The following is a 13,258-nucleotide window of genomic DNA, read 5'->3' as shown; positions in this document are numbered from 1 at the left end:
AGTTTAAAATTTAATATTTTAACGTTCTAATTACTTAAAAAAGTACTTTTTTCTACTAAGTAGTTTAGCCTATCTCTGATAGTTTCGCGTGTATTAAAATCCCTAATCTGATTACTTTAAGGGAAGGATTTAACTTAATAAAGCATAAGTAATATTTAAAAAAGTAGTGTTAAATAAAGAAGGAAGGATACTATTAAGAAAAGTGACAGTTTGTTTTATGTTAATCGAATTTTTGAGGCTGTAGTATCACGAGAAATTTACTCACCTTAGCCAAAGTGCGTCTCTGTGTTGCAAGTGTTGTCAGCAAACTGAGGCAGTTGGTCGTGGCGCTACTAGCACTCGACCATTATCGAATATTTCTAGACGAAACTGTCTTCAGTATTACGTGGTTTCTATTCCCCCTTCACACAAATCGTTGGCTGTAGTGATGGGTTCTTTGCGTGTACGCTTCTTGTACAGAAATTTCCACCCCCCTTCCTCCCTTAGAATAGCCACCGATGTGAATTTTACATTCTGTTCTTCAATTGATGAAGGTGTTGAGGCGTTTTCTCTACAAATGAAAATCTCTAATTGGCTTATACAATCTTCAAAAAGTCTTCTTCTACGTGGATACGTAATTTTTATGAGGGATTTATCTTTTATTTTTTAGGCTCGAAATTTTTTTAAGAAGTGTACGAATTATACTACGAAAATTTTTAAAAATTCCAATTTTTAACGTGTTTAAACCATCATTTATAACCGAAAAAAAATGATCGTGTTTTCACTCTTATAAATGCCGACTAAATTGGGTCATTGAAAATAATAATATTATTAAATTTTGACCCAAAAACACAGAAAAATTAAGAAGAAAAGAGCCATTAAGAATTCTTAGAAATGATCTTTTAAGGCCTGGCGTACAACTTAACATGTTATTTTATTAATTAACCGGAGAGGTCTACAATTTAGTAAAAGCATAGGCGCCATTAAGGGGCCTAAACGAGTTAGAGAGATCTTTCCCCCCTCTCAAAGGAATTAAATTAAGAAAGAAGAAAGGGGGGAGGAAGAGGAAAAACCGAAACGAATGGTTACGGTTTCCTCTGTGAATTTACTTATGTTTCTTTAATAAATTTACCATTTTTACATCAAATTATACAAGGAATATATATAGCAGGTGTCAAAAGAAAATAATGAATAAAAGTAGGCTGGTTGGGGGATAGGAGAAAGAAATATTATTTTTGGAGTGGAAGTTAAAGTTTTGTAGTTCGAGTATGAAACATCTGGAGACTTTGGAGAAGATAACTTACGCTATAGCAGATGTTATTTCCCCGAATTTTGTTCGTAATGACCTCCTCAACGAAATGAGTTAAGTTTTGAATTTGATTAAAGCAACACAGCGAAAATATCATTATCAGCTTCTGCCTATTAAAACTACTTTAATGCCTTCCTGGTTATTAAAGTGGGCAAAAAGCCCAATTATGATTTTAATGTCGTACTCCGGCCACTTTAGGGGATTAAAATAAATTTTCGGGGGTTACCTAAGGATTTATTCTTTAATTATACTACATTATTAAAATAACTATATAGGCTAAATCACATATACGTACCGTTTAAACACCCCAAATAAATCTGCTTTATTGTTTTATATATATATTAATTTTAGGGTAACATATAAATGGAAAACGTTCTGGTAGATTGTGTCTTTATTTTAGAGAAAAGAGCCACTTTTTTATATTTAAAGATTGATTTTTCGCATGTATACAGCCTCTTCGAAACGATCCTATAGGATTTTTATGCAGATTTTTCCTTAATTATATTTAAACGTAAGGAATATTATGGTTTGTACGTTAATAAATGTAACAAAATCAGTTGTATCGAGCCTACAAATGCCTATTTTTTTTAGTTATAAGACCTTATTTAACGATCGAAAATTGTTATCCTTATACCATAAATACTATATTAAGACGTCAGAAAGCATTACTTTTACCTTATTAAAATGATTTATTCTATATCAATATAAAATATAATAGCCTAAATTTGAACTTAGATATAAAATAATAACGTTATTTTTTTAAGGAAATTATTTTTATATATATTTTTATGGGTAAATAAAGAGTTAAATTCTCATAAATTAAGGCCTTCAAATAGTAGTTTACTCTACAAGGCCTTAAACAGGATACTTTCAAAGTCGTTTCAAGGCTTCTAAAACATCATTCTAAGCCAGAAAATTCACCAAAATGTACATAATTTTATTAATTAATGCCTTTAAAATATTATTTTAAAGAAAAATCATTGATACGTTATAAATCCGATGAAATAATATTAAAGAGAGAGCTGACATTAAATATTTACATTGCTTAAAAGCCATATAAACTANTAAAATATATATAAAAAAAACTTTTATAACTTTATAAAATATTGCATTCGATACAGAAAACTTTCTACTTAACTTCAAGACTATAGAGATTTATATATAAAAGTATAAAGTCAACTTCAATATAAAATATAAAAAATAAAGCTCAACTTATCAAAAATTCAAAATCAAATCAGGAAAATAAATTAAATTATTTAATTTAAAAATATTTTGTATAGATACGATGACAGACAAACGGACGAACTCTTTTTTGTAGTAAGAAGCTTAGCTTAAGCTTCGATAAAATGCGATAATTTAATAATGTAAAAAACATCATTTATATGCATTAGGGATGAGGAAGAAGAAAGGAAAAAAAAAGGACCAGGGAATAGAATTTTTGGCAAAAATATGACGTCATAACACCTGAGGGATCGAGATAACTTTGCTGTTTCTTTTGGCAACTTGACCAAATACTAACAAGTTCAGAGAATAAATTTTTTGGTAAGTATCCCCAAATGTATCTCTCTTACAGTAAACAAATGATAAAATTTATTTTATTGTAAAAAAAACAAATAATAATAATAAAATATATTTTACAAAGGACAAAATATACGTAAACATACTCAAATTCTAATATTTGTAATTAAATATAGCCTATATATTGTCAAACCTCTGAACAATGGCCACTGAAGGGAGCATAAAAAATGACAGTTGATTTGCAGGTTATTTCTATGCGCATTTTTGTTTAAAAATGGCCGTTGTTTGGAGGTTATTTTGTATAAATTTTTTATGTTAAAGATGATCGTGTTTGGAGGTTATTTTGTATACACTTTTGTTCAATAATGGCCGTTCTTTGGAGGTTATTTTGTATAAAATTTTATTCACAAATGATCATTGTTCGGAGGTTATGTAGTATACATTTTTTTGTTTAAAATGACCGTCGTTTGGAGGTTATCTTGGACAAAGTTTTCTTCCAAAATGGCCGCTAAAATTGCTACTGTTTAGAGGTGGCCGTTGTTAGAGGTTCGACTGTATTTTTACTAATTTTATTTAAGATTTATAAAATATTTAATCTAATATTTTATTTATTGAAGCATTTTTTCCGGAAATTAATTGAATAAATCCTTTTTTTGTTTTTTAAAGTAATTTTGGATAATAAGTCGTCCTCCCTGCTTGATTCTATATTTAGTAACAAAAATCTATCGTCTATAAAGGAAAGTAGAATTTTTTGCTGACGTAGAAGTATGTTTGTTGGCAAGAAAAAGTTTTTTTTTCCTTTTTTCCCCCATTTTCCCCCAATACAGGGCTTAGATAAACCCTAAAAAATCCCTTTCTTCCAAAAATCTTCAATTGCTAAAAGTCGGGCTGTGTTTTGAACTGTTTCTCTTTCTTTTTATATATGTGAATATTATGCAAAAAATATAAATTCTAGATAAATCGAGAAATAGGTAATTTGTTTAGAAATAAATTCTTTTTTTAAATTTAAATTTCTTTTTTCGTAGTTTGTTTACTTTAATGTTGAATTATTAAATCAGAAAAAGCAGAGAAAATGCCTTGTAAAGTACGCTTCTACGTCTTTTTTTTTTTCATAAAATATCGAGGAAATTAATGTAATTAAGGCCTATAAACCTTAAATTTATAAATTTTTAATGTTTTTTTTTATTAAATTCGAGTTATAAAACGTTTAAAAATCCACATTTAGTCTTTTATTGATTGCTTTAATCTATAAAAAAGACTTTACCAAGTTCGTCTCTCTGCCTTTTTATTCATACAAATTGTGGAAATTAATATAATTTAACTTAATTATTATAAAATATTTAACTAAATTAATATAATTTTAAAGAATTTTATAAAATTCCAGTCATAAAACATTAAAAATATCCTTATTTATTGATTGATTTAAATCCATTAAAACAAGTATTCTAAATCACTCTATGAGATGTTTTATTGATAAAAACTTGTAGAAAATATTAATTAAATCTTATAAAAACTTAATTCTTATAAAATATTTATGAAATTCTACGAAATTATATTAAATTCGAGTCGTAAAACATTATAGAATCTACGCTCTTAGATCCATTTAATCTTCTATCGATTGATTTAATCCATTAAAAAAAAAGGATGGGCTCTGAGTTCCGATTTAATTTATAATTTGACTTTAATCCGTATAAATCCGTTATTTATAAAGATTAAAGACATTATCTTTGAAGAATTTAATATAAAAAAAAAAGATTTAATCCGTATAAGAATTCGATTTAATAATATCTCCTTTAATCCTTATTTAATCAATTTTTAATTTATATGGATTAGATTAATGAAAATCTAAGGATTAAGATTAAAAATAACTTTTACGGATTCTGGTTTTAACCTTTAAACTCGCTAATAGTTTGTAGATTTAATTCAGCGATCTGCTGGATCTCAATTAGTTATATTGATTAAGCTATCAAATGAATTAAATCAGATACAATTAAGATTAGATCCTGTTATAACTGTTTAATATTATTTTACGGATTATGTATAAGCGATATACATTAAACAATTAATCCATTTTATCAGAGATTTCGATGGATTAAGCTCTCGTTTCCGGATTAAGGATGCGGAACAAGTGATGCTTCGAACGGAAAGATTACTAGAAATGTCGTGTTTTACGACGAATTTACCGCGTGTTTAATATATATTTAACATTATTAAATTTAAATAAAGTAGATATAAGTAAATTTTCGCTTGTGTAAACACACGGTACGTCCGTACGTCTGATCGAACCGTTTTATAAGTCGGCCTATGGTTGGATGCAGATAGAGAGACATCTCGTACGTAAAAATACGTGACAATCAACGTCACGAATCACGAACCCCAATTCTGGGAATACGGCAGCGGTTACTCTTCAATCACAACTGGATTGAGCGTGTCACGCATCGCAATCGTCACGCGACACTCGCTGACTGCTGTCACGCGATAATATATCGTCGTACAGCGATGCGTGATGGGTCATACATTGACTTTAATACTATCTTAACTAACATTTTAATGGAAATAAACTATTACAGATATCATTTATAATCATCGTCTATCAAAAAAAAGCATGCAAAGTATACACACACCTATACTCGCCTCCCCCCTCGAAAGCATTAAAATGTCTTCTATCTTCTCGGATCGCTTAACATTTAAGGCGTGATAGCTAGTTTCTGCGCCTCAAATTAGCATTATAAAGCAACCAACTTTATAATTTATACCTCAAACTTAACGCCTATTCATCAAGTTAAAGATGTTTTTATCAGTCTTCCAGACCTTCTGTGACGTAAAATTTGAGTTTCGTAGTTATTTTTCAGCAAAAAGATATGTATTTTTTTGCGGAAAAATGCAGGAAAACACTCTACTTTTTCCTCTAGATACAGGAATTAAGTGTTGGAAACCTTCTATGACGTAAAATTCGACTTTTTTTTTATGAATCTACGATTTGTTTTTCAGCAAAAAAAAATGCGCATTTTATTGTGGAAAAATGCTAGAAAATCAAGAGAAAAAGTCTTTACTTTCTTTTCTATATAAAGGAGTTAAGTGTGTCCAGACCTTCTGTGACGTAAAATTTGAGTTTTGTACTTATTTTTCAGCAAAAAAAAAATATTCATTTTTTCGAAAAAATGTAGGAAAACCAAGAAAAAAAGTCTCTACTTTTCCCTCTAGATACAGGAATTAAGTATTGGAAACCTTCTATGACGTAAAATTTGAGTTTCTTAAGCATCTTCGACTTGTTTTTCAGCAAAAAAAATACGCAATTTTTGCGGAAAAATGCAAGAAAATCAAGAAAAAAGTCTCCTCTTTAGACACAGGAATTAAGTAATCAAAAATATTTTATTTTATTCTCTATTTTTTCTTCTTCTAAAGAAATAAAGAACAATAAAAAAAAAGGAAGAGGTAAATGGATAAAAATCAAAGATTCTAAAGATACATAAAGGGTATTAAAGTGGAAATCCTTTTATTTTGTATCTACAATGCTTTAGAATTGCTGCTGCTGTCTTCTTCGTTTATTTTACAATCAGTAACTTTCTTTCGATATTTTTCTAAGTGGATTTATACGCTGGATTGAAGTGTTTCGGACTCACATATCTATCTTCTTGCAACACAGACATTAACTTAGTTGCGTGATTCGCTTCACGCAGCGCTCGTGATGGGTGTGGTGTTGAAGTATGTCTTTCTCTCTTTCCTTCCCCCCTCGTCGTCCCTCTAATGCGTGACGTTTAGTTTAAAAATTACTATTAATTGCAAGATCATTATTATATCCTATTTAATTTAACCTATTTATTTGTAAAATTGACTTTTAATCCTTTAAATTTATTTCTCCTTTTACGACTTGTCACGTTAATTCGAGCGTAAATATACCACGAATTTACGCAGTTTTTTAAATAGAATTAATTTTAAATTTGTAATTTATTAATTGTAATTAAGAATATTAACGTTTATTTAATTTTCAGAGGGGAGAAACACAGTGTAGTTAAAGCGTTATAATTTTAAGAACGGGGGAAACACGCATAGTTAAAGCGTTATACGCGCTAAATTACCATTAATAATTAGAATTTAATTAAAAATTATTATTTAAATGAGTTCCTTCTTCATTTTATTTAAGTTTAAATCGTAAAAAAAAGCCATTTTTCCTTTACTTAAACGTGTAATTAGATGAGTCAAAGAAGCTTCATCTCTTTCTTAAGTAATTAATGATGAATCATGGCGTGAATCATAAATTAAATATAGAAAAATAACTAAAGATTATGATGATGATGGTAATTTATTAATTAAGTTTAATTATTTTCTTGGGAAACATAGTGAAGTATCAACAGTAGTATTAATAGAAAAGCAGATTATTCGAATGGTCCATGAAAAAATTCCTACGCATATATGCATTATTAATCAGTAAATCTTATAATATTTTAAGCTTATTTAAGATTTAAATCTAGTTTAAGATCTTTTTTAAAAAAATTATTTATTTATAAAGTAATAATATTGTAGAACTGTTGGGGGCCGTTCTGAATCAAAGAGAATGATAAATTTTGTATGTTTAATGTAAGTTTTGGGTCATAAATCATGCTCTTATTATGAGCCTACAGAGATTAAAATTTACTAGGAGTTACACACTCGACATAATTATACTACATTACTATTTTTACATTAAATCCAATTAAATCGTTTTTACGTCAGAAGGGGAGTGGGATTTGTGTACGAATTTTTCAATTTCAAACCCACGTGATCGCCTCTCTAATCAATCTAAGCTTAGAAATCGAAGGTAGAGTGACTCATTTCTCGTTAAAAGACATATTTAGTAGCCATAGAGGGAGAAAAGAATTGGAATTTGTCAGGTGTAGGGTAGGACGTCCAGAGAAGAATGACCTTCCGAGCAGCTGATTAGTGGCCACAGAAAGGACAGTTAGGAGAGTGGATTGTGACAACTGCAATAAAATATCTTACCAATTGAATTCCATAGCGAATTCTACTATTTTCTAGCACTCGTGTAAATCATAAAGGCTTTCAAGGTTTACACACGCAAGGATTGATAAAAAAAAAAGAAGAAGAAGAAGAAGACACGAGAGGAACACGTCACTTATCTAAATATTAAAATTAATTGTCGTAGAAGCAATTTCCAGTTAAATCAGACACACAGACACACATACAGACACACAAGGTAAAATGTCGCAATAGATTGTTATCGCCTTAAAACAAAAAGCTTGTCCATTGTTACTTTTTTTGTCACAGACAGGTCAAGAGCAGCAGACGGAGAAGAAGGAGGGAAGAAAAACCCTTATATATAAAAATAAAAAAAGAGGTAGAAGGATAGTTTCTACTATTTCATCACGTTCGATGCCGTCTAATTTTCTGGTAACGTCTTTCAAGTCGTCCGTGTCTGACAAGTTTCGTTTCGCAAGAGGCTCTTTTTCTTCAGTAATTGGACCTCCTATCAATTGCTACTTGTTACTTGTCCTGGGAATTCACTCGCCTGTTTTATTCAAAATATAATTCCCACGGGGGGTTTTCTACGCTGACATTTTTCTACTTAAGTTCAACCATCTTTGTCGCTTGTCCTAACAACTTTTGTTAACTGAGTAATTATCTTTTCTACCTTTTTATCTTATCAATCTCTTACGTTATTATTACTACTACATTTTTATAAATTAAATAACTTTATATGTATTCTAACCTTAACTTTATTATTATTATTTTTTTAATGTTTAAACCTTCGCTGATGTCAAAATTATTAATGATAATAATCTATTCAGAACCGGATTTATAAGTAATTTACGAAGTAAGGCCTCACTTTATGAGAATATAGCAAGGGCCTCTTAAAGTAAAGGATACAGAATAATAAAACAGATCTGAGGCTCCCGATTTTACTCTTAAAAACAGATATATGCCTTAATTTTAGGAAGATTCAGTTTAGGAGCCAGTTGAGGCCCTCATTTTAAGAAAGTATAGTTTATGATCCATTTTAAAAGGATAAAGCGTAGGCCTCACTTTAACAAAATAGAGTGTAGACTGGCGATTCGAAGTCCTCGATTGTTCTCTTAAAAAAGAGGACATTAGGGGGCCTCGAATCCGTGCCTTAATTTTAGGAAGATGCAGTTCAGGAGCTCTACAGTTGGGGCCTCATTTTAAGAAAGTATATCTTTCTTAACAGCTAAAGGCCTCACAGTAAGAAGATTTAGAACCTCACATTTTAAACTTATTACTATTCGATACAGGACGAAGGGCCCTCGTATATCATCCTTCCCCGTTTATATCCATTATATTATATTATTTCATTAAATAAGCTTAAAATAAACGAAATTTAAAACACTTTAATAAAATTTATAACCTTTTTTTTCCGAGGAAAGTAATTTAGTACGATGCAAGGAATTTATCAAAGGAAAAAAAAAAAGTATATATAACTGAGTGGAAAAATGCGGTAAATTTATCATGAAAAATTCTGACTTGAAGTTTGATTATAATGTAGAAGACATTGTTGCTTTGTTAATTTTTGTTAATCGTCCTTCAGTTTCACGAAACTACAATTATTTACTCAAGTTAAACAGCTGTTGAACTACAGGAAATTTTAGCACAGCCGTATTATCAATCAAATGTTTCATCTTCGATATTCTTATAGCACGCTGCCAACTAAACCATTCAAGATAATTTATTATACTTAACACTCCCAAAGTCATGGAGTGAAAAGCATAGTTTGATTGGTTGCCTGTTATGATCCACTTGATAACGTCACATCAACTGGATTTGAGATTATCGCATCTCCAATCAGAAGACGTTAAAAACGTGAACAGGAGATGAGACGGCAAATTATTGATAATAATTGAAGGTATAAAGGCTCTACTGATTGGTCATCATACGAGAATGTTGATTGGAGGGTAATTGTATTTATATAAAAAAAAAAAATTTGAAGAAGAAGAATCGATTATCTTTGCTGCTATTTGAAAAATGAAATTGCTATTAATATAAACTATTAAATATTTAATCTCAATTGCCTTTCATTGGCTCAATTGTTAACTTCTGGTTAATTATGGTACATTTTTTATGGTTTCAATCCCTTCGACTCTTATTAAACTTCACTATTTTGACTTTACTGACGCCATTTCAGCTCTCTCTTGACACTACTAACTCATCTCATCTACCCTTTTTCCCATTACGGGACTATTCTCTTTTTCTTACAATGGTTCCCATTCACTTGGGAGTGTTTACTCTATCTTCAATTCCCGCTACTTACACTTTCTACTTCATAGAATCCTCTTTTATACTTGCCTATATGTAATTCTTCCATTCTAAAATGTTCTTACTTACATTTAGTCACTCTCTCGGTTATTAAACTCTCAATTAGATTTTTTTGGGAGAATATTTCCTCTTTTTTCGTGTAATAAATAGGCTCAAAATTGGAGTTTTTCTTAAACTTTCTTCCATTAAAATTACCGCGTGTTTTTATTTAACTCTTAATTTATTTAAATTTTTAATGGAATGTATTTAAGAATAAGCAAATTATACAAAGAAATTCTCGAGTTTATTTATAATGGCGTTAACAATAAAGCTGTAAAATTGAAGGAATGGGAGTGAAAAAAAGACTTATTTGCTAACAATATCGGGTGTATTTATACTATAAAAAGTAAGTATAATAATCTCTAAGGACACTTTAGCAAGACGATCGACTGAAGCAACAACCTACACAATCAATTTGGTACAAAACATCAAGTGTTTGTGTGTGTTTACACGTGAGCGCGTGGCACGAGTTCAATCGTAACTTGAAAAGTATACGTCATCGAAATCAGTTACGAGGGAGGCAATTTAAGCGTAACATCCGACTGTATTTCACAGTCTCATAAAGCGGTAAATATCCTCTTATGTAAGTCACGTGCTGGTGTGTGATGTACCGTATGTATGTCCCCTAGGCAAAGATATCTGTAATTAGTACGGCGTCGTGTTTATTAGATATATTACTCCAGGGTACGGAATTAATCCCCTAAACTCGACGATTTGTATCGTAAAGGAGTATGCGCTATGTTAATCTCTTTCCTATTTGCTGGCAAAGTCATATAAACCGTAAGTTAATGGGTTGCTTTACATTATATTCGCTAGTGTACATATGTCAGGTGAAGTATTCACCTAATCAACTACACACGAAAAGTTAAAAAGGATACGGGCCACTAAATTAAAACATTACTTTGATTAATCGTGCGATTATCCGCATTGTGCATTGTCCAGGAAAATTGCTTTATCTCTGTATAATTTAAGTCGGTTCTATGTTAATTTTGGGAATTATTAAAAGAATAAATTGTAGAAAGTTTGAAAACTTATTTGTATTTTAACCTTTAAAGGTTATTCAGGCGATTGACCTTTGCTCAACAAAGTCGAGCGCGCCACTAAAAGGAGAGAAGTGTCAGTTATGGATGCACAATTGTTTGATGAAGCACAAAAATGGATGAGTTACAGTGATACAGAATTAAAGAGGTGAGAGAATAATGCTAAAAATATTGAAAGGATGTTGAAGGTTGAATGAAACTTACTAAATATAGCCTATACGTATATATTCTATAGAATGATTACGATGTAATATTAGGAGACAGTGTGTTACTGATGACGGAGATATGACGAAGAGAGATAATAGATAAACATTTATTGGTGAAACAATAATGATAATATGTACAGTGATGAAGCACTAAGTTGCGCGTTAATAGCGGCAAAGTATTAAGAGTAATACATAACTGTGACGAAGAGCTGATACGTGAGCTTGCCCTTTATCATTTTCTATTTATTACATATTAACTTGTGCTTAATATTTTATTAAAATATATTGTAATACTTGCATACGTCCGGTAATTAAACGATTAAAATGTCGACTTGTAGATTAATGCACCGGACAGAATAGACGAAAAATCAGTTATTGTATAGAAACAACACGGTCACTGACTTTTGGGCCATCCCTTACGTCAAAAATTAGGTAAAACGAGCGAAGATTTAAATAAAATCAATTTTAAAATCGAAATTAATCGCAAATACGTTCAATTTTAACGTTAAAATCGCTTAAAAGTGAGGAGTTTTCGAACATGTAAAATTCAGATGCATGATGTAGTGTAAAGAGAAAATCGCCGTTAACTCCCTAACAGTGTTGCCAACCGACAATTAATGTCCACGAGAGATATACCGTCATGGCAGCAGCAACATCGTCTAGCTTGACCAAAACACCATTTTACTGTCATGTCCGAACATAAAGCTAACCTCAGACTCACAACAAGAATAGAAGGACATACTCCCTCGTCTGTCTCTCACGTTAATAATCTATTCAAGTCGAGATAAAAGCAATCCTTCACTCCTATAAACCTATTGAATGTAGTATTATCGATTGATTAATCATTAGCGCAGGCGACTCTTATAGATAAGGAAATATAACTATAATTTATCCTTTCTAACATTAAATCTATAGGAAAATATCATTTTTATCATCACCGTTGATGATTGATAAGTAAACAGATTTCGTATTTGGGGGTGATGAAGTATAAAAATCCTTTTGTTTCGGTTATCTTAACCGGAATTTATGCACGTGATTTTGTATGCAATTGAAGATTGAGCAATAGTAATCTTTATGTAATTAAAGCAGTAAAATTAAGTGGCAAAATTTACATGCAATTTGAGTAGTCAAGCATCACTAATCTGTCTACAGTCGAGTTGTATATAAGTTCTGACTTGAATACAATTAAAACATTCAACAGTGGGAATCCTAACTGCCTCATTTCTATACAATTGGAATAATTAAACAGCATTAATCACAATGAAATTCCAGCAAATAATATCTACTAATCTGTTTATACATTAACTCGTCGGGTTAAATATAAAAAAAATTAGCAGAGTACAGGATGGTCTACGAGGAGACAATTCGCAATGCATTTATGATTACGAATTGACCGAGAAAATTTGAATATATAAGCATACTTTTGCACTTTTTAATGTAAAAATTTGATGAAAAATAACTTTAATCGGATATTTTTACTAAAATAGCTTCAACAAGCTATTTTCTTTACACATTTCTTCACCTTTATGAAACTTTAATAAGCTAATTTTTGCCCTTTTTAATGTAAATATAAGCCAAAATGCGTACAGAAAATAGCTTTAATCGGATATTTTTGAAGTTTTAATATATAAAAATAGCCAAAATATACGATAAAATACATTTAAGTCATTTTCTTCACATAAAGACACGAAACTTTTAAGCTATTTTTCTACTCTTAATATTAAAAATAAATCAAAATATACGAAACAAAAACAATATTTTAAAGCTATTTCCTTCATAAATTTCGGCTCAAATCAAAAACCAAATAGAAAAACATCAAAATAATAATAATAATAGAAATTTTTCAATGCGATTCTTCGAGTGTTATCGAGTAAACTATTGTTTATTCGATAACACTCGAA

Source organism: Centruroides sculpturatus, unplaced genomic scaffold (assembly GCF_000671375.1).
Source record: "Centruroides sculpturatus isolate CEXI.00-Female unplaced genomic scaffold, Cexi_2.0 scaffold1441, whole genome shotgun sequence".
Taxonomy (NCBI): Eukaryota; Metazoa; Arthropoda; class Arachnida; order Scorpiones; family Buthidae; genus Centruroides; species Centruroides sculpturatus.
This window is presented reverse-complemented; position numbering follows the sequence as displayed.